The sequence below is a fragment of the Helicoverpa zea genome, chromosome 28, assembly GCF_022581195.2.
Source record: "Helicoverpa zea isolate HzStark_Cry1AcR chromosome 28, ilHelZeax1.1, whole genome shotgun sequence".
Classification (NCBI taxonomy): Eukaryota; Metazoa; Arthropoda; class Insecta; order Lepidoptera; family Noctuidae; genus Helicoverpa; species Helicoverpa zea.
In genome coordinates, this window is record NC_061479.1 from 3,139,457 (window position 1) to 3,162,687 (window position 23,231).

Below are 23,231 nucleotides of genomic sequence, written 5' to 3' on the forward strand. Positions count from 1 at the left end.
AAATGAATCGCAAAATGTGTTGGTAAGCGCATAACTCAACAACGCCTGGACCAATTTGGCTAATTCTTTTTTTGTTGTGTTTGTTATTGTCAGGAGAAGGTTCTTATGAAAAAAAAATAGGGTAAAGTAGAGAAGTCAGTTGACGGGAGCGAAGCCGCGGGCAAAAGCTAGTACATAATAAATATGTACTGTAGACCTATCTTTTATAGTATTTCTTTATAATCTTGTAAATAAACCTGTCCTATTTTATTGTAAGTAAATCAAATGTACCTAAAGGAGGATAATAAAAACAAAAACTAACTTTTTCTTTTTACCAATGTCCAGGCCCGCCGTAAGCGGGCGTGCAGCGCGTGCACAGCACGCGGGCGGCACGTCCTAGGGGGCGGCAAATCTAGCGAGTTATCACGTAATATTTAAAAAATACAATATCTTTTTACTAATGATTTGATTTCAATATTTCCGAACACAGCAATAGCGCTAAGAATATTACTTATACTGCCGGTTTCAGTTAGGTACATCTGTTGAAAGGACATTTTCAAAATCAAAGATTCTTAAAAACGATTTAAGATCAACCAGTGGCGTAGCGTGGGGCAAATGCTATTTAGGGGGCGGCAAAATTAAACCAATAAAATTTCGGAAAAAGCCGCCCTAGTTTTGGTCGTCTCCTATCAATTTTGACTGTTTCACCCTTTGCATCCCCAAAAAAATTCGCGCTCGCTGCGCTCGCGGCTCCATGTCAGATATCGCATTTTATCTTTGTTTAATTGTTGAGGCATTCAATTCCGAATAAACATTTTTCGCGCACGTCCGTTATGGCTTTTTATGATATGTTCACTTCATGAAAACTCTAAGGAAAAAATCGCGCTCGCTTCGCTCGCGGCTTTTGCACTTCACTTCTGTGCATATCTTACTTTTTGACTTTGCTTTGTTAATTTACAGTGATTTTTATTTGTTTTGTGTCCTTTAAAAATAAAAACTTCGCGCTCGCTCCGCTCGCGCTTCCTTACATATGGCATGTGTCTTATAATTTTTCAACGGGAAACCAACCAAATAACGTATTTTACTGACTTTAAACATTGTTATAGATATTTAAGTGCGTTAGTTTAAGTTAATCACAATCTTTCAATACATAGAGGTCACTTGGGTAATGATTGCACTGCATTGATGCCCTAAGCAATTGCTTAGTTTGCTTATGGGCTAACCCAGGACTGCTTAGGGCTTAGGTTACTCTGAACATTTCAAGTAAATAAAAAGTTATGTGTAATGTATGTTATGTATTGCAATAGTTATTTATCCAAAAGTAGGTGGGTTTTCTGCAATCAGAGCGGTGCATGTACATATTTTTTTCTGTTGGACAAGTAAGATGGATATGAATGAGCGGGGGGTCCGGACCCCCTGGATCCGCCCCCCCCCCTTATATATTTTTTGACAAAACGTATGTAGTCGTAGGGCGGCATAGTCAGTTTTGCACGCGGGCGAACAAACAGCTAGCGGCGGGCCTGCCAATGTCACGACGAAACTTCTTCCCAAAAATAACTTAAAGACTCGAAGCATTCTAAAGGTGATTTACTTTTTGAAAATTGACAATTGTTTTTTAGAGATAGGTAATAAAAATACAAGTAGATAGTGGTAAGGCAGAAAGGTTGTCCGTCCCTGAGTGCATTCGTGTGCAGTAGCTATCAGGCTGCTAAGTTATTCATTAACTTAATACAAAGACTGCTTAGAACTGTGTATGTGCCTTTACTATGAAGACAAAGTGTAAGAATTTAAACTTACATTGTAATGCGAAGCTTAAGAATTACGCTATCCTTACTTCATAGTATAAATTCGTAACTCTGTCTGTCTGTCGTGCTTTCAAGCCACAGATACTGAATCGATTTCATACGTCATCATATTCAATTCAATCATACGCTAGACAGAGTACACCGCATTTAATTTAAATCGATCCAGACGGATTAACGCTCAATCCTTCTGCGTCTGAGAGGAGGCCTGTGCCCAGCAGTGGGACGATAAAAAGGCTGTAACAAATGAGTGAGGCCTGATGAGTTAGGCCATAAATTGCTTTTTATTCGATTTTTTTACTTCGCGTGGAACCGCAGGGAACAGCTAGTTGTGGACCAAAGAAAAGTTTTTAATATTAACTCTATTTTCTGAAGCTTTCTAAAATAAAGCCTATATCATAAAAACTACGATAAATTTTTTCCATTCCATGACTTACCTAGAAAAGTAATCCTTTTCTACCTATATACCATTATTACATTCTACTGTAATGTGACAAAGGAAGACTGCACTCTATCAAAATAACAAAAAACACAAAATCTTAAAAAAAAAATCAATATCAAGTCTTATCGCATTAAAAAAATTCCCATCAAAAAAAAACAAAAGCCACGACTTAAAATACACATTTTCCCATAAAAATAATCCATCAGTCATTCTTATAATACTACAATAATAATTAATGTAAAATGAAAAATCCTTTATTGGAATTCTTGAAAAAAAAATCGCCAATTTTCCTCAGCTTTTCGCAATATCCTTTTTACAAAGTTCAGTGGGCCTCTGGTCTCCATCGCGATCAGACGTCGACCCCGTGTCGACTTCCCCGGCATACTCGAAAAGTTTCTGTGATTTGTGAAGTGTATATTGTGTTGTGTTATATCGTGTTTTCAGTGTGTTTTATTGTGTGTTTTCCGTGTTTGAAAATGGATGATTTTTGAGTTTTTTTCGGGCGCTGATAAAAGGTAAGGTGGCTTGAATTTTATTGTTGTAGTTACTCTTTTGTTTTGTATGAAAAAAAATCTATTCTCGTGTAAAATATTTTTAACATAATGCGCACGAATATTTTGCTATAAGTTAGCAATTTTATTAATCAAAAAACGTTCTGAAAATTACTTAACCAATGTAATATATTATGGATTTCAATATGCAATTTGAAGCACCATACGTAGATTAAGGTCTTATTTTAATATCTCAGGAACTACTGGTCAGATTTGAAAAATTCTTTCATTCTTAGATAGCCCATTTATCGAGGAAGACTATAGGCTACTGTATATGAAGAAGTTCATAGGGAACGCGGGTGAAACCGCTGGTGGAAGCTAGTTAGACAATAAAATGCATATACAAAATTATGACTAAAATCATGATACATTCGCTTATCGTTAAAGTTAGATACTGTTTGATCAATAGCATTATTTCATATAGGTATTAAATAGGCATGGTTTGGGTAGGTATGTATTATATTAGTCACCATAATGACTTTACATGTCGGTTGATATGCTTACTCTATGAAAAGCTTGTCTCTATCCTATATAATGTTACGGGGCTCTTCTCTTTGTAAAAAGGCCATGAGATACGGCCATATTCATCATCGTCATCTGCCTCTCCTTTTCCCAACTATGTTGGGGTCGGCTTCCAGTCTAACTGGTTGGAGCTGTGTACCATTGTTTTACAAGAAGCGACTGCCTATCTGACCTCTTCAATCCAGTTGCTTGGGCAAGCATAATCTATGTGCCAATGTAGTCTGTGAATAAAGCTATTTTAATTTTGATTTAGTGCTGGGCACAGATCCTTAACTTTTAAAGTGATGATGGTTTAAACCTAGCATAAAAGCCAGTACTTTTAGGTCTTTACATACTTTCTCACATTTTGTGATGAGTGTGTCACTTACCTCTCGTTATTATTATGTACATACATCAAATTTGCAGATATTTTGCCAAATCCCTTGCCAAGATTTCCTTTAATCCCATGAATGAAATAAAGAGATAAGATGTTTCATATGCAGTACTAAACCATTGTATTACAAAACAAAGTCCTTGGTGGCGTCTGTCCGTCTGTCTGTCTGTAATGGTCTGTAATAAACTCAAATAACTGATTTAAAAGTAAGAAGTTCAGAAGGTCAGACAGGCAGTCGCTTCATGTAAAACATTGGTATATTTGCGTCACATAAGTTTGCAATTCTGAAGTTAACTTGACTCCTTGCGCTTTTGACTTAAAAATATAAATAAATCACTACTGCACATGCGTGAGGTGTCAACTTCAGAATTACAAAGTTATGTGGAACAATACCTACTTAGCTGCATCTGGTTAAGACTCCGTGTTTCGGAAGGCACGATAAACTGTCATTTGAACATCTTAGGCAGTCGTTGCTGGTAGCCAAAATGGCTGACAACCAGTCTTACCAACAGTTAACTGGATTAAGGAGGTTGGATAGGCAGTTGCTCCTCGTAAAACACTGGCACCCAGACGCAGCTGGTTAGACTGAAAGTCTACGCAAGCCACGCAGATTATGCTTCCTTTTGTAGCTGGAAGCCGACCAAAACATACCTAGTTTGTGAAAAGGTTGAGACTGAGATAATTAATACACAGATTCTCCTATATTATACCCTTTTTTATGGGAAATGCATCAACTGACTCCTGTGAGTTAGCAGCGTGAGGGAGTGTCAGACTCTTACTGACTAAAACCCGTCATGCTCCGTCGTAGGCCTTTTATGTACCAGGGCCGCGGTAACTCTCTCGAACAATCCCGCAGCCCTTAGGGAGAAAAACAGACGTCACATAATAACGTCGTGCTTAAAGATTTTTCTGACCCATATCGAATGCACCAGAGTATTGCACAACAGTATTATCCGTAGTAAATCAATTATTACGAGCTTAAACCTCATTAGTTGGATAACTATGTTTATCAGTTGCCTGTGATGTAACGTTGTGTTATCGCGCCACTATGGCTGGAGAAAATACGTGTTATATAATGAGAAGTGGACGTACTGATTAAACTTAATATTGTTTAAAAATTATTGCCAATTTATGAATTAAAAAATGTGGTTTTTAAAAAAGATCTGGATTTAGTACTGGGTTTAATCTTCTTCTTCCACTTCGCTCTATCCAGGACATCTTCCTCTTCGAGTTCTCAGATTTTCATGTCTTTCTTTACGATTCTTTCTATTATAATAATCATCAAACAAAGCTTTTTCAGGAATGTTCTATCAAAATATACCAATTTTGATAACATTTCAAAAAAATTGTGCTAGACTTACATACCACTTTTTATTCGGATGCTCCCTTTGTAAATAACAAAAATAGTTAATATAAAAAGTATTCCTATAAATTAGTGCTATTAATCATTCTTTCAGAACGTACGTGCAAGAGAAAAAAATTGCCAGTTACCAATGTTGTATGTTTACAATTTTATTTCATGTAATAATATTTTCCACAGTGCATAGCTTCAACAAAGCTATTTCAAATATTTTGACGATATTGGCTCCGTACCGTAAGGAATTAGAAATTAAATATTTCATATCGCTACGTTGTTTTCCATTGAGGAAAATATTATTTGTTTTTCTTTTAGATCACTCTTTTTTATTATTTTTATAGGGGTGTTATGCTTGTGCAAGAGAATTTATTACATAGATATATAGTTTTTTTGTTTAACAGATTTCTGATTATAATTAGTAGAATTATTTATGTCTTTGTATTAATATTAATGATATATTATATACTAACTATTTCCCGCGGTTTCACTCGCAACTAGTGGCAACTACTTTTCGCAAGCAAATAAATCTTCCTCGATAAAAGGCCTGTTTTCCGGTGAAATAGTTTTCTAACTGGTCTAATACATACTGATATTAACAAGCTATTCAGGCATTTTTTTCAGGTTAAACCAAAATACTTTTGCAGTGTTAAACCGACTGGGTTACAATCAAGCAATCCTGTAAGCGTTATTTTCTTATAACTATATGGTTCGAAACTCTAAAACAAACATTACCAAACAACCCGGTACCCTTCCGTAAATATTATTTTTTTTTTGCCTCAAAAAGTGCAAAAATATGACATGGTACAGTTGTTAAATTATGCAAAATAGGTGCTCGGTATGCGGGATTTGCTCCCGTATTTTGGGTCACACAAACAAAGGGAAGTTTATGTGAACGTGAATCTGTTAATAAGGAGGTAGATTATGATATTATTTTATTGCTTGTGGTAGTTTAGAAGGGGGTAAAATAATTTTCTAGTACACCTTTAAACATGTTTAATAATGATCTTACAAAAAATAAGTTAAACAGACACAGTACAGACAATTTAATAGACAGACATGTGTTGCTGGGGAGTTTGTTCCACCACTTCTTCTTCCCAGCAAAAACACATAGGAAGTTGTGAAGGGCGGGCGTTTTGGGGGCTGTCTTTTGTTTTTGACGTTCGAAAAGTGCTGATTTATCAGCCTAATTCGAATAAACGTTTTTTAGTTTGAGTTCATTAGTTTGAGTATTTTTTATGTTTTTTCCTTAAATACAAGACTAATGTGTGTTTAACTTTTTTTATAGTAGACCATAAGAATTATTTTGAAGTCTATCGTAATACCGGCCGAATAACTGATCGTTGTAATGTGCGCACTATCATTTATTTCCCTACTGATTAATGCGTCCGAACAAATTATCTGTATAATTTATAACTAGCTATTTCCCACACGAATCCCGTGGAAACTAGTAATACTGTTCCACTAAGCAATGTAATAAGTTTTCAATTGGGTTCAGTAGTTTTGGGTACAAAAAAGGACAAAAACCATTCCTCCCCGTAATATACGTAAGTAAAAATCATAGATGAATTACATTTTTGATATCTTTACCTCTATACAAGGTGTTGATTTGCATTTGTGCCATAGTTCAGGAGGAGGACATACAATACGTAAATAATCGATTGGAATTACAGTAAATGGGAAATAACTAATATGCACTGCTTTTTTTGTCATTGTAATGTCGTGGTATTTCCGAAGTAATCCAATTTTATGAATGAAATTTATGAGTGATCGTTGCGTATGCTTTGTGTTTGCGTTTGTGTGAGGGTGCAGCACGGTTTTAACGCCACTATCATACGCGCCAAGTTTAAATAAGGCTAGATGACATTTACGGAATTTCGAAAAAAAATTAAAGAAAAAAAATTACGTACCAATTTTTTTATTGATTTGGGTCGAGAATCATTAGCATAATTACCTCCTTGAATATGGCACGGATGCAAATCAACAGCTTGTATACATAAATGTTGCGTTTTCAAATTATAACAATGTCAGACATCCATAGTAACTTAGGTTCAATAAAAATATTTCATGTACAGTGAAAATTCTTACAGTTTTTTGTGTAGTTTAATGTCAGAAGCTTTTCTATGTTTTCCACTTTTGCATTGAACTTCTCAAAACCAAATTATTCCAAATTATTCAAACGAAAAACCTGAACTCGATAACCACAATAATTACTCATTAACATGATATTTTTTTTTGGGAAAGTTCTAGATAACAATTAAATATTTTATAAGAAGCTAGTATTTTATATGTAAATTGTTGCAGTAAAGAACTTTGTGTCCGTGAGAATTCAGTTTTAAAAGTTGATTGGGTGGGCCGAAACCTGACATTTTTCTTTAGCCAAAATTTTAATTTTTCTTTTTTTTTGGTTTTACGAGTAAAAACTGGTTAAAAAAGTCTACTTGTAATATAATATTTCAGTGCGCTACATTTATAAAAGTGCTGAAAAACACCCAACAGAATTAAACGTGAACTAGGTCACATTCTATTTTAGGAAAAAACCATAACGTTCATCATAGTGTTTTTGAGTTTTTTTTTCAGGAAAAGTAAAACTTTTTACTTAATTTTTCAAGAAAAATTCAACTTTTGTATCATCATTATCAAGCTAGCCTTTTCCCAACTATGTTGGGGTCGGCTTCCAGTCTAACTGGATGCAGTTGAGTACCAGTGTTTTGGAGCACGGAGCAAGGAGCGACTGCCCTATCTGACCTCCTCAATCCAGTTACCTGGGCAACCCAATACCCCTTGATAAGACTGGTTGTTTTCTGGCTTTTGACTACCCGTCACGACTGCCTACAACGCCTTTGAACATCTTTGTTCAAATGACAGCCGGAGCCTACCAATTTAACGTGCCTTCCGAAACACGAAGGAACTCGTCATGACAAGATAGAGGACATTCATATAAATACCAAACGTTGCTTATTTTATTTATTACTCATTTATTTGCAGACCGTGGTCCATAGTGTTAGTAAATACATTAAAACTTATTAAACTATTGTTAGTAGGTACACATACAGAAACAAAAACAACTACACATAAATATTTTTAAAAACACTCATCCAACTCCAACTTGTGTGTGCAGTCTCACCCATCGGCCTAACATTGGACAGTCCCACCGATCGCTCAATGCTCTGAGTATGCTGTGGGAGCTGCCGCGTATTCTATGCCTTAGAGAGGCGCAACGCTTACGTATAATTGCGTAGAAATCATCGACTCTCGCATCGGCAAACATACCCGACGCGCTGCAGAACCGCGGCAGCCCAACAAGCATTCTGAATGCATTGTTGTACTGGATACGCAGAGCGTTGTATGCCCTCTGCGTATACTTAACCCACAGACTGCAGGTGTAGAATGACTGACAGTAGGCTCGAAAGAGGGTCATTTTGACGTTATGAGAACACCGTGCAAATCTGCGGGCCAACATATTACCACGGACAGACAACGCCCTGCGCTCCCTCTCTATATCCAGGTCATCACATAGGTCATCGGTGACCCAGTGGCCCAGGTACTTAAATTTTGTAACACGTTTTAGGGGGGTATTTTCCAATAAAACATGAGGCACATTTACGTCACTTTTGGTGCCAACTTTAAAAACCAGAAACTCACTCTTACTAACATTGTACCTTAGCCCATGAGCCACCGTGTAACTCTCACATATCTTCAAAAGTCGTCTTAACGCACTGATCGAAGGGCTCAGCAGGACCATGTCGTCCGCATAGCTGATGTTGTTGACTGCAACACCATCAACATGACAGCCGAGGCCAGTGCTGCTGAGCTCAACGATCAGCTTGTTAATGTACAAGTTAAATAGGCGTGGGGAAGTGATTCCGCCCTGCCTCACTCCACATTTCAATTTATATTCATCTGAGAGTGTCCCTGCCCATCTAACATTATTTATTTGATTTTCATACCAAAACTTTAGCAGATAAGTAACTTCAGTTTCCACTTCACTCTCATTTCTCATCTTCTCCCATAAAAGGTCATAGGACACAAGGTCAAAAGCCTTGGAGAGATCTAGAAAGCACGCGTTTACAGCAGTACTTCTATCCGTATAGTACCGGACAGTTCGCTTAAGACACATAATGGCACTTTCTGTTGATAGTCTAGGCCTGAAACCAAACTGTGCATCATGAAGACTAATTCTTGGTGCCATGTATGTATCCAGCAAACTGTCCAATACCTTAGCAATAACCGTTGCGAGGGATATTGGCCTGTAGTTAGCGGGATCTGAAATATCACCGGTTTTATTTTTAACAATAGGTACGACTATAGTTCTAATAAGTGGGCTTGGCAAATAGGAGTGGCTTATACATAGGTTAAAAAACATAGCCAGTACTCTCGGCAAATGTGTTCCAGCATGTCTTAGGTGCTCGACACTGAGGTGATCATGTCCTGGGGACTTACCTCTAACCATACTTTTAATGACCTTTGTGACATCTTTAGCCGAGAATTGCACACCCAACTTCATGCTCACGTCAGTGTCTGCCCCTGTTTCATTCACATTAACTGCCGGATTTGCTACGGGGTTCACTTTAAATTGGTTTACAAACATATTTGCAATGTGCGAAGGTTCATGTTTACCCCCAATACTTACAGGGAGGCTCGACTTAGGATTCAGTTTGTTCGTGTTTTTCCAAAAGTTTCCGAAGTCCTTACTTCTATGGTTCTCAGCTATTATATTACATTTAATTTGTTTTTCATTTTTACGACACCATTCCAATTTACTTTTAAAAACTCTGCGTGTCTTACGCATATTTTCAAATTCACTGCCCGCATCTGGCTTACCACAAAATTTCCACACTTGAAAAGCAAGTCGAGCCTCCCTGTATGCAGCTTTTACATGTTTATTCCACCCAGGTAAAACTGTATACATCTTAGACTTACCAGCCGTCGCACTAGATCGCGCAGACTGCTGAAGAATACCTATTATTTTATTATACATAGTATCCAAAACAATGTTATGGTTTTTATCTTTACAATAACTGTTTGCACAGCTATGTAGCTCAGGTGGAAAATCTATATCTCGCAAACCCTCATTAGACATTTCCTGGTATAATTGTATTTGCGCTGGATCACGCTGCCCTCAAACAATATTATTTACTTCAGGTTTAGGTGGAACTATATTAGGTCTGATTATTTTCAAATTGCATTCTACTTCTAAGGGCAGGTGATCCGAACAGTATATATCTTCCAGCACCTTAACATTAACGAGGGTCTGTCGCGCAGCCTCTGTCATAACACAGTGGTCAAGCCAGCGCCTACAGCAATGCGCATCACTATAAAAGGTGTAAGTGTCGCACGGCAGGCGCTCCACATCTGCACAAGTCCACTTTTGTTCTTCGCAGAATTTAATTAATTCAGTGTGAAATAGCTCACCAATATGTGCGTTATAGTCACCTAACATAATTACAGCTTCTATATTATAATTGTCAATTATAGCTGTAGTTTCACTTAAACAGTCAGTAAACTCTGTAAGGTTATCACTCAAATTGGTAGGCATATACACTGAAAATACAAGCATGTCCCTGTCGCACAGACTTACTTTAATTGCTGCGATTCGCGCACTAGTACATTGCACAACGCTCACCTTTGTAAACAAGCTTTTCCGCCACATAATCGCGACACCACCATAGGGTCGGCCACGAAATATACCTGCCGAAGTGTCTATTGCTGAGTTACCACAGAAAGCGAAGTCACTATGTATATTTCCCAGAAATGCCAAGTCATGGGGCATCAACCACGTTTCTTGCAGTGCTATGATGTCCGCGAATGCACACAATCGTCTAACACAGTCAACCGACGTCACAACGTTTTTACAATTGAAACTTATTAACTTTATTGACTTATCCATTAAATAGTTTTTTAAATACAATAAATTCCCTGAAGGATACACCCTCTGGCCACAAGTTTTCATCCATAAAGATTGACAATTTAGCTTTTGGTATCAGAAATCTGTAAGCCTCGTATCCTTTACATTTCTTCATGTTAATTTTTTCAGGCGATATGACTACTTGCGTCTTACTCAATACATAGTCCGCTATATCTTTGATTGAGGCGGCCATGTCAACATTATAAATATAAAAATAAATTTTGCTGTCTGCGGCCTTAAACGTATTGTTTGGAATGGTAGATCCCTTCCCCTGAATGCCAATAAAACGGTTTGAGGATTTAGTGTTTTTACGGTATTCTACTTTTTTCCATTCTCCATCATTCACAATATTCGCCCATGATTTATCCGTTGCACAAGGTTCCAAACATAAATCCCTATCTTGCAAATTAGTAGTGGATTTTGAACAGTTATTTACCCGTGCTTGTAGATGTGTGAGGGCCTCACTAACTTCACAACGATTTGTCAGCTGTGTTTGTGTCGGAACCGCGGTTGCAACCGGGGCCTGCTCGCTCGTCCCTTTGTGTGTGACGGAGAGGGATGCGCCTGCTGTGTCTGCGTGAGTGGGCGCATGCGGCGATGAGTGAGACGACGCAACTTGCGAAACCCGTTTCTCACTTGCGTTGTGGGCAACAGTGATTGGTCTATCGCTAAATGATTCACACGTTGTTTTCGTTTTAACGGTCTCCGTATTTTGCAAATCATTGTCGGTTTTGTTATATTTGCTGTCGCACAAATCCATGTAGGAACTCTCATTAAGTATGTAAGCCCCTCTTTGTCTGTTAACATTATTCTCCGAACTTTCAATAGGTGAGTGTTCGAGCTGATGCAAATCATGCTTTCTGCTATAAAGCTCTTCGACCAATGATATAGTGGCATAATTGTCTTTAATGCACTTTATTTCCGATTGCAGGAGTAGGATGTTTTTTAATAGGTTCGTCACATCTACATGGTCAAAGGTAATGGGTGGTAGCTTCTGCAAGTCTCGAGCAACAAACACTGGTATTAGTTCTGGGTCTGTTTGCTTAAATAAGTCTATAATATCAGCCAAATCCCTTTCTATCTTGCCTTTGCTTTTCCTGTTAATCAGACGTTTGCTATTGGGAATAGCTTGATATAATAGCTTTTTCGCACCTTCAACGTCTTCTTCAGAAAAAGCACTTTTACATATTTGTATAAGACTAATATTATCCATGATATCAATTTTGTTTTGTATAAAGGACAAAACTTCACTTATCACAATATTACATTGACTGCACTTCACAATATTCGGTTCCATTTTTACACTGTGCGGGCGCTGAGTTCAATGACCTCGCTAGCGTCCTATCGCAAGGAGTTCGCGCCGACGACTGATTATTTTGAAGTTTTAATTTTAAACGATGTCGTAGATTAATTGGTTGCTTTTTATTTGTCTGTTTATTTTCTTGAAGTGGTATTATATGTTCATACAATATGTACTAGCTTCCGCCCGCGGCTTCACTCGCGTTCCACAATAACTGCTTCCCGTAGCTGGGCTGGTAGCGGATGGTGACAAAAACTATGTCCTTCTACCGGGTCTACGCTACCTCTGCTCTAATTTTCAGCTTAATCGGTCCAGATGTTCACATGTGATGCCGTGACCAAGGGATATATGAATTTATTTTTAAATAAATAATAGATATATAGAGATATGTGAACAATTTCCTGAAATAAATGATCATTTATTTTAACCTTATGATCGATCGATCCTTTCAGCTGTAACATACCCACGAGTTTCAACAAAACTGTAAAATCCAGTTCCAGAGATGTATGACTGGATTCCGTGTAAACGTGAATGAAAGCCGGACAAAACCGGACATGAGTGTCCGGTTTGTCGGCGAACCGGACTCGGACACATTAGTTCGGGAAGTTTCGAAAATCGGACAGTTAGCATTGACTGAGTGGTTTTTGGTTTACCAGAGTGTTTGAAATACTGTATGTACTATTTTTTTTATATAATGTCTTTGGAACTCTCTATGAGAAGATGATTACTTTTGAAAATAATTTGGCCCTACGAGTAGCAGCAGCAAAAATAATAGTGTTAATAAAAAAAAATGGAACAATAATGACATCAAAACAATTTTACCTTGGCAAGACATTTTTCCAAAAATTACAATGATTTTTCAAAAGAGAATACAAACAAGGAAAATATTAAACAATTTTCTTGTAACATATGTGTAAAACAAACATTACTTTCGTACGAGTACAAATACAAAATAATAAAAATAAAAACACTATGATGACAATACAAAGCCTACGCGGCTACGTCGTAGCTGTCATGCTACGCCGCTACACGACGTAGCAGAAAATATATTTCTCTTCCGCGACAGCACACCTGATATACCATTGAGGAAAGAAAGATAGCGGAGATGCCATAAGGAAGGTAGGTCAGGCGCCTTCTTGTAGATCAAGCAACGTACGGTAGGCGTGATCAGGTACTAGAACTAACGAGACGTTTGTGTTCCTTGTCAAATCAAAACCAATCTGTCAAAAATTGGTCTTAACTGATTGGGGATTATTTTGAAAATAATGGGTGGGTTGTAAGGGCGGAGCTAGTAACGTACCTCGTCCCCCTTGCACCCGCATGTTGTCGCGCTACTTTCTTAGGAGATTTTGCGTTATGACATCTCCGCTAGTCATTTTGTTCTCAATGTGATATACAGAATGACTAGCAAGAAAATGTATGTAATCGATTACATGTAATTTCAGGTCGTCTGTATGAGTATGGGATTTTGAAAGATTAATGGTATTTACATTAAGGGTAAATACCAAATGAGGGAATTTTGGCTCATTAACTGCTGACTAGATCGATTAGGTGAAGGTTACTTTACTTGTTGAGGTTAGTAAATGGATGGGTGACCACTGAATTTATAATTAACTAGCTTCCGCCCGCGGTTTCACCCGCGTCCCGGATGGTGACAATAAATACCCTTCCTTCCTACAATGTCCTTCTAGAAATAGGTATCCTTACTGTGGCATCGCAATTCATCCTTGCTAACATATTATACATTAGGCAGAATATTCATCACTACACCAAGAAAAGTGATGTCCACAGTATCAACACTAGGAACAAGCATAAACTGTGCGTACCCATTCACAGGCTTCACAAGGTACATGGAACATTTATGGGGCTTGGTATTCGATTTTATAATAAACTTCCTCAGTCGTTTTTAGAATTGCCTTTTGATAAATTTAAAGTGCAGATCAAATCTATCCTGTCGAAGAAAGCTTATTATACAGTTAATGACTACATAAAAGATAAAAATAGTTGGTCCTCATGTTAAACACTGGACAGCTTCAAAAGTTATCATTATGAGTTGATGTGATTTATATTATTTTATACGTGACATTTTTTTATTTTATGTATACTGACTAATTACCATCATCGTTCTGTTTTTACGATGAGTTGTTCCTTAATTTTGTAAATGGTCTACTAGCGACTGCGAATCTATTAGTATTAACTGTTTTCTTGTAGTGTAGCTGCAAGTCGTCATGCTCCCTTTGACGGTATTGCTTGCGGTAGCGTCGGTGGTCGGGTTGCCTCCCTCCCTCAAAAATGTGCGAGGGGGGCGATGGCTGATCCTCGCGTTATGCTCGTGAACGGGTGCTGCTTGTGGTACCAGGTCGTCTTGCTGACTACATATTTGTACACCCGTAATATACCTAATGTATATGATTTTGGTTTGAACGGTAGTCCTAGTTCACCGTTTTCATTGCTTATGTTGTTATTTTATTTTTTCATAAAAACTCTTTGACATGTCGGTGGGTGCACCCTAAACTATATCTATCTTCACTGAATGGAGGCTTTATATTTTTTTTATATTTTTCACTCTTTTTTTAATAGATTTATTTTGTAACTGCTTGAGTAATAGGTATGGGTAAGGTGTGTACTAGCCAACATGATTAACTATTTGAATTGATTTTATATACAAATTTATGTACACAATGTTGTATAGTGATATTTAAATATTTGTATACGGTTCTTCAAACCATACAGACAGAATTGTGTTGCTGGGGAGTTTGTTCCACCACTTCTTCTTCCCAGCAAAAACACATGGGAAGTGGTGAAGGGCGGGCGTTTTGGGGGCTGTCTTTTGTATTGACGTTCGAAAAGTGCTGATTTTTAGCCTACTTTGAATAAATGACTTTTGATTTTGATTTTGATTCTCTTCTCCCGGGTCTAAGCTACCTCCCCTGTAATTTTCAGTTTGAATTGTTCAGCCATTCTTGAGTTGTAAAAGTGTAACTAACACGATTTTTTATATATATATGTATATAGATAATTCATTCAATTATTTGATGTCTGTCTTTATTAGATCACATAAGAGAAGTTCTGACAACAGTTTTAATAATGTCCTCCTAGCCGATTATCGGCTACGGCGGCTGTTCTCATGTAAGGAGATTAGCCAACTACGCAGGACATATTATAGTGCACGAGCATTTGCGCAGACACAGGTGCACTCACTATTCCTTACATCCTCTCATAGCCCGATGGGACGGTAATCCGACACGACCGGAGAGAGATCAGGCGCAGGACCGACATTTACGTGCTCTCCGATGCACGGGTGTATCAATCACCAGCTTCCAGGCTCCGGGCTGCTTTGTGAAAGTCTTCTAAAACCCACAAGGCGATTTCGGCCCGACTCGGGAATCGAACCCGAGACCTCGTGCTTAGCAGCCGCACTTGCGACAGCTAGACCAACGAGGCAGTTAAACAACAGTTTTACCGATGATATCGTGTTATACAGTAGCTGGATTGAGGAAGTCAGACAGGCATTCACTAGGTACATATAAAAACTGGAAGTCAGTACTATCCGATTACATTGAGAATCGACCTCAATACACTTGAGAAAAGGCAAAGTAGTTAATATAAATGTTTCCAAGTGTCTATCGACCTTCCTGTTTTTTTTTTCTGATAACAATAAGAGGCTTTTAGTGAATTCAGTGTATCCGCACACTGCAAACTTTTAGTCGGCCGATAGTTTGTTTGTCGGCCGATAGTACGCACATCAAACCGACTGAAAACTTTGATAAGAATCACAATTTTCTTAGTTGTTTTTTTCCACTTGTTTAGTCTGCAGTGTGCAAAATTTGTTTTTAAAGAAACCAACTAAAGTTTACAGTCAGTCCACTCGTAACCAAAAGGCTGGCCTATACTTCGGTCAAAGAATATGCTTTGCCATCCAGCGTGGCAATGCAGCCAGCCTTTTAGGCACGATCCCAGCTGACAGCGATGCGGATGAATATTTTGATACATCATTTTAATCTTTCCTCTTTTTTATTTTTGTAAATATTTAGTAAAGTAGTTTAAGTTTGTAAATATTTTAAATATGTATACTTTTTTTTAATAAAAACCTGATAAATACCTTAAATACCTGATCGTTGTAATGTGCGTACTACCATCCATCTTCATACTGATTTATGAGCCCAAACTATCGGCCGACTAAAAGTTTGCAGTGTGTTCTCTGAAAGTACAGCCTTTCAGGTACTCGGTGTAGGCTTTTAACGCAACTAGAGGTGGTTAAATGCAATTATTTCGCATAGAGTGACTTCCATTTATCTAGTACGACTCCAATTACTTGGAAAAGCTGAGAATTTGAGTCATTGGTTTTGATCCTGACATCGTCAAGTAGTTTAGTTAGCGACTTAAATTTTTGTTTTTGATGTGGCTGTATCAGAATGGAAATAGAAGACAAACGGGTAGTTAGAAGCCAGTAAGTCTGACAACCAGTCTTACCAAGGAGTATTTTGTTGCCCGGGTCAGATAGGCAGTCGCTCCTTGTTAAACACTGGTACTCAGTCGCATCCAGTTAGACTGGAAGCCGACCCCAACATAGTTGGCAAAAAGCTATGGAGATGATGATGTGACACAAAAGTCCTGAATAAAATCTTTAGTTTGAGAATTGGAAGTTTTTATTTATGGTAAACAGCCGGAAATTGGGCCTTGAACTCAAGAGGGCTCACTTTTGTTTCATATACGTCTATGTATTTGTGTATCTTGCTTGAAGAATCTTTAAAACTTGTCTGTCTTTGTTTCTCATCTTTGGCACCAAAAAGTAACAAAAAATACTCAAAACGATATTTAAAATTGTTTCAAGCTTTGGTTTGGTAACTGACCCGAATAATTTGCACTGAAGTGTAAATCAAAAATGTTTCCTTTTACACAGTTTTTGAGCAAGAACAAAGAAAATAAAAGTAATAAGCAATAAAGATCTTTTACGATTGAAAAGGTGAAGGACACATTTACAAAAGATGAATTGAAAGAATGTAAAATATGTTAAAAATCTTAGGAAATAATGTAATGGGCAGTTTTTTTTTTCGAAAATGTATCAAAATGAAGAGGCTTAACTGGTGGCAAAACTTGGTTCCGACCTAGGCAGGAACTGACCTTAACAATATAGCTACTTCGGTTACCTCGTAGCCGTGAGTAAGACGGATTGTCAGACTTTTTTCTGACTACCCGTCAGATAGGCAGTCGCTTCTTGTAAAGCACTGGTACTCAGCTGAATCCGGTTAGACTGGAAGCCGACCCCAACATGATTGGGAAAAAGGCTCGGAGGATGATGATGACCCGCAACGACTACCAAAGATGCTCAAATGACGGCCGGGACCCACTATCATCTTAACCTATCTATCTATAGTCTATACCGTGCATCGCAGAGCACGTTAATGTCGGTCCTGCTTCTGATCTCTCTTCGGTCGTGTCGAATTGCCGTCCCATCGCGCTATGAGAGTGAAGGAATAGTGAGTGCACCAGTGTCCAAGCAAATGCTTGTGCACTATAACATGTCCTGCGCAGCTGGCTGATCTCCTTATATGAGAACAGCTGCCATGGCTGACTAGCTAGGACGCCATTGTTTATAGAATATTCAAACTGTTTGTTCTTTTCCTTTTTAAAAAGCATTTCCCTTAACTCGCCTAGCTCAAAAGCAATAGAAAAGCCACAAGAATTCAATTTAAATCCAGCTTATTTTCGTTCGAAATAACTCAGAACGTTAGGTTAAGAGCAACGATATATATTTACTCACATTACCTGCCGAAAGCTACCTTCTTGAAAAATATTACCCACTTGTAAGAAGTATTTTTATTCAAGATTAATGTTTTTGGGTACCTCTTAAACTTGTGTAAGGTTTAGATTCTGGAATTTATTAATACTTGCTTGTGAAGGTATTTTTCTTTGCTGCCGTAATGGAATAGATTTTTTACGTTGTTTAATCGTGGTATAACATTTACTTGGGCCTTTTTGTTACCTGTTTCTGACTTGGAATTGAATTGTTATTAACAACTTTGGTTGTGTATGATGGTTTAATGTGACACGCACTTGGGAATAAATGAGTTGGATCCACGATTTGGTAGGAGGTCAAAAAAGGTATGCAAGGGAGAGAGATCATCATAGTATATCAATAATAGTCATTATCATCTAAATAGCTTTATCCCAATAAAGTATGGACTGGCTTCCAGTCTCACTGAATACAGCTGAGTACCAGTGTGGAGTGACTGCCTATCTGACTTCTTCAACCCTGTAACTCGGGCAAACCGATCATTTCGTATGACTAGTTTTACAGCTTTTAACTCGTAGGTAACTGCTGCTAAAGATATTTGAAGGTCATTACTCACTTTTTACCGTAGGTACCTGAGTATGACTCAATATAACGTATGGAATAGGTACGTATATCTATTTTATGTATGTTTGTATGTATACAGTTCTCTATCAATCAATTAATGTTAGCTTCTGTACGAACTATTTGTTATTGATGTCGAAAACTCCGAAGTTTGACGATTGATAGCTTTACAGCAAAAATAGTGTTTACGCACAGTTTTACTGAAATTTTGTGGAGACCGAGGGGATTCCATCCACGTCACGATTGAACCTCTTTCTGCATCTGGATAAAATTACAGTCTATGACCTTTCTCAAGTTCGAAAACGCTATAGACTGAAAGAGTTACTTACGCGTTTATAATATAAGTAAGCAATGTATTATGTTGTACATGATTTAATAATTATATAGGGTGTGTTATACCTAATCACATTAAATCCTATCACATATTCTTTATGGCGAATTGTAAAAAAATAACCTAATCGATTTAGTCGTTTAGCCACAGGAGTCATTATACCTAATCACATTAAATTAAATACGTTAATATGCTGGTTAATATATCGCTCACCTAGCAGTATAATGACACATCTAATTTTTTCTTATTTTACAGAAATGAGGGTCAAAGATTTTGCAAACGTTTGAAACGAGGTTATGACTTCATTTTATATTTTATCTTAGATTTTATTGTTTTAACAACTAACGCCGTGCCGTTTTACCACTTTATAAATTATACACTTTTAAACACTTAGGCCGTAAAAACCCAATTTCGCTTTTTTTGTAAATGTGCCATTATACTGCTAGGTGAGCGATATGTCGATTAGCGTGGAGTAAAAAATAAAAAGATGAATTTCTCAAACAAAGTAAATAGAAAAAAATTGTGCGAGTATTAGAACACCATATAAAAGTCAGTGATTACAAACAACTGAAATTCTCCCTTGAAAACTGACAGCTGTCAACTGGTCAAAATATTCAATACTCATAACTTTATTTCTGCTTTACACATGATGTTGTAAATTATGAAAGCGTAAAATGACTCCTGTGGCTAAACCACAGAATGGATTAGGTTATTTTTTTTATAAGCCATAAAGTATATGTGATAGGATTTAATGTGATTAGGAACGACATAGCCGATATTATTATTTACATAACATTGCCTCTTCTCTCTGTTCCATAGTGACACATTTTACTTTTGTCGGATGCTAAAACATACAGCACTGTAAGTAATATATTTACCTGGCCTCGGTGTTCAGACCACAAAGCTGACTTTTTAATTTAAAAATCCTTGTGTAACAGCGGCCATTTTATTTCAATTCTACCTTTCAATATAAGGGCGATTTCAGACTGTCGTTTGTTTCTACGTGCGTTAGTTTATTTCGGGATCAGTGCTTCAAAAAGAACACAAACGCATACTTGCCTTTTCTGGTGTACTCAAAGTGGTAGTTTTGAGTTATAGAATTGTACCCTTTTACATATAGCCGTACGAAATAGTGATTCACACAAAGTTCATGATACGAGCTTAGGGCGTAAATAAAGTTGGATGCGGGGAGTGGTTTCTTTGGAACGCTTTAGAAACACTAGGGATATGCTTAAAGAACAACTAGCGACTACATACAAACTTGTGTCAATTGATTTATTTCTAATCAAAAAGCAATCCTGATCAATTTTTGACAGTAAAAAATTGGCCATATTCGTCAATCAAAGTTTTCAGTCGGTCTGATACCGGCTAAATACCAGATCTTTGTAATGTGCGTAGTACCATTCATCTTCACATTTATTTATCACCCCAAACAAACTATCGGCCGACTATAAGTTCGCAGTGTGAGTTTACTCTTGCCGTACGTGCCAGCAATCAGCTAAACTGTGCTACTGTTTCTACTGCTTCTACTGTTAACCAGTGCACGTATTACTTGCTGGTTCAGCTTATCGTTGTTTTAAATTCAGTACACCTACTGGGGGGATGGTTATGTAATGTTCGTAGGTAAGATTGTCGTTTGTTTTGTTCGAAGGGAAAAACTCTTCTTTATTCTTTATTGCACACTTAACAATACATAATAAAACAATAATAAAGACAGTTTATGTACAATGGTGAGCTTAACCCAGAATTGGGTTCTCTTACAGCCAACCTTAAAGCCATGGAGAGATTTGATAGTGGTAGGGTAGATTAAAAAGTGCACAACAAACATTGAAAACTAAACAAAAATATCAAATAACAATATACTAAACATATATATGTAGTAAAACTACACAATACATAAACATAATACATATAATATATATATATATACATACGAATATAAATGTCATTAATGTCGATAAATAGTATTCCTTTACTCGTCGCTTGAATGCACCCAACGATGGGCTTTCGCGTATCGAATGTGTAAGGGAATTCCACAGTCTCACAGCACGAACAGTGAACGATCCATCATAGCGGCTCGTAGTGTGGGTAGGGACACGAAGAAGGAGAGATGAGGAAGTGCGACAAGGTTTGCCTCTCGGAACAAGAAACTCAAAACGTTCCCGAAGATATCTTGGTGAGCGAGGATTGTAGAGAAGAGAGAAGAGAAAAGAAAGAATGTGAGCATCTCGACGCCGCCGAATAGGCAACCACTTCAACCGACTTCGAATACTTCCTGAGCCCGAAAATGAAGCGGATGCACAGATTCTGCAGACGTTCGAGCTTATCTAGAAGTTCCTCAGTCGCATCAAGGAAACAGACATCAGCATAATCTAAAAGTGGGAGAAGAAGCGACTGAGCGAGAGTAATTTTTGTTGAAAAAGGCAGGAACTTTTGGTGCCGTTTGAGAGACTGAAACGTGCAAAATACTCTCCTGCTTACTTCCGCAATGTGTTTACCCCAAGACAAGAGACTGTCCATTAGCACACCCAGGTTTTTGACGTGCGAAGAGTAAGTTATAGTAACATTATCGTACAAGAGCGGCGGAGGAGATTGTAACCTATTTAGAAAATATCTGCCACCAACAATGATAGCTTGAGATTTAGAAGGGTTGACTAAAAGTCCAAAGCTCTTAGGCCACTGACTTATGTTGTCAAGATCATTATTGATGGCATCAATTGTCCTAGGAAGCTCCTCAAGGTTACAATGTTGATAAAGCTGCAAATCGTCTGCATAGAGATGGTAATGTGAAGTAAGTGACTTTGTGATGGCGTTAATAAAAACGGAGAAAAGTAGAGGAGAGAGAACGCCGCCTTGAGGAACACCCGCAGCAAGATCACACCACTCAGAGGAACCCTCGTCAGAGCGAACCGACTGCGAGCGACCTCGAAGATAGGAACTAAACCACGCAATTACAGACGGAGATATATTAAGAGAGGAGAGGATACCTAGGAGGATGTCAAAATCAACTGAGTTAAAAGCACTACTGAAATCCAGTAATACCAACACAGTTAAGCGCCGGTGCTCCATTGCCAGTCTGATGTCATCCGTAATTTTCACCAGAGCGGAAACTCTTGTAATTACTATGCGAGGACGTATTATAAAAGAACTCTCTATGGCTATTTTTTTAACGTCAAAAATCATCAAATGACCCCGCCCGCTGCGGGTTAGCAGCGGTGAGGGAGTGTCAGACTCTTACTGACTATAAACCGTCGTGTTTCGTCGTAGGCATTTTATGTACCAGGGCCGCGGTAACTCGCGCGAACAATCCCGCAGAATCGTGAATCAGATTAAACTTTTAGTCGGTCTGCTAACGGACGAAAACTTGATCGTTATAATGTGCACACTACCATACATATCCATTCTGATTTATGAGCCCAAACAATCTAGCCTTACTTAACTAAGAATACTGATAATAGGTGCAAAGAAAAATACTGAAAAAAAAATGTTTACGTATCAAACAGTAGAAAGTAGGTACCTTCCCAACGCGCCGCGCTCCATTGATACAAGATTCGGGCAGCGCTCACAACAGGGTGTTCTTATAATTTACGTCATGCATCATAATAATGAATTAATTTTTATTTTTAAATTATTCAAATCTCATAAATATTTTTTTTTTATTTGAACGTTTACTAGTCATTGGATACATGAAGTGGGCTGCCGTTGTAAGACGACTAAAAAGTCACGGTGTATAAGCCGGTAACAATTTTGCAGTGAACCTTCAACTTTTCTGAGTCACAAAAACCTTGAGCGAAACTGAGTCAAATAAATAGGCTTAACTTTCAACAAAATAGTAATTGAATTCGAATAAAACCAGGTGACACCTTCTTGGAGACAATTTTCGTTTCCCGAAAATTGTAACATACGGCAGCAAGACGTGACGGGACTTTTTATTACAATTTCCTTTTAATACTGAGACAGAATTTTCACGTAGTTTCGGTAGCAACTTGAAGATGTAGCTTTAGTACATATAATTTGTCGCATTAAGTATTATGTATAATAGTAGATTTGGTTAACTCATACTTGACTGCTTTTATTAAGATTTTTATCACTGTTTAGAGGCACTTTATACATTTAATGTCATTCATGTGTTTTAATAAAAAAAATACTCACATATTTTTGTCACTTCCTGGCGTTCAAATGGCGGGAACAATATTGAAGATATTTGGCAGAAATATAGTTTATAATAATAATAATAAATCATTTATTTAGATAACCAAGATCCGTTTATACATAACAATAATAATTTTAGAACCACCTTGGTCCTATCCT

General features: G+C 37.5%; 1 protein-coding gene across 2 annotated transcripts in view; it reads left to right on the forward strand.

The window, feature by feature from the left end:
- The first annotated feature begins 2,567 nt into the window (after positions 1–2,567).
- LOC124643716 (synaptotagmin-7) overlaps positions 2,568–23,231 on the forward strand; it is a 649,264-nt gene continuing 628,600 nt past the window's right edge. Inside the window, exon 1 of one of the 2 annotated variants that reach the window (XM_047182763.1) lies at positions 2,568–2,738. The gene's annotated coding sequence lies outside the window, so the exon portion shown is untranslated. The remainder of the gene's footprint in view (positions 2,739–23,231) is intronic. The other variant, XM_047182762.1, reaches the window with a different exon arrangement.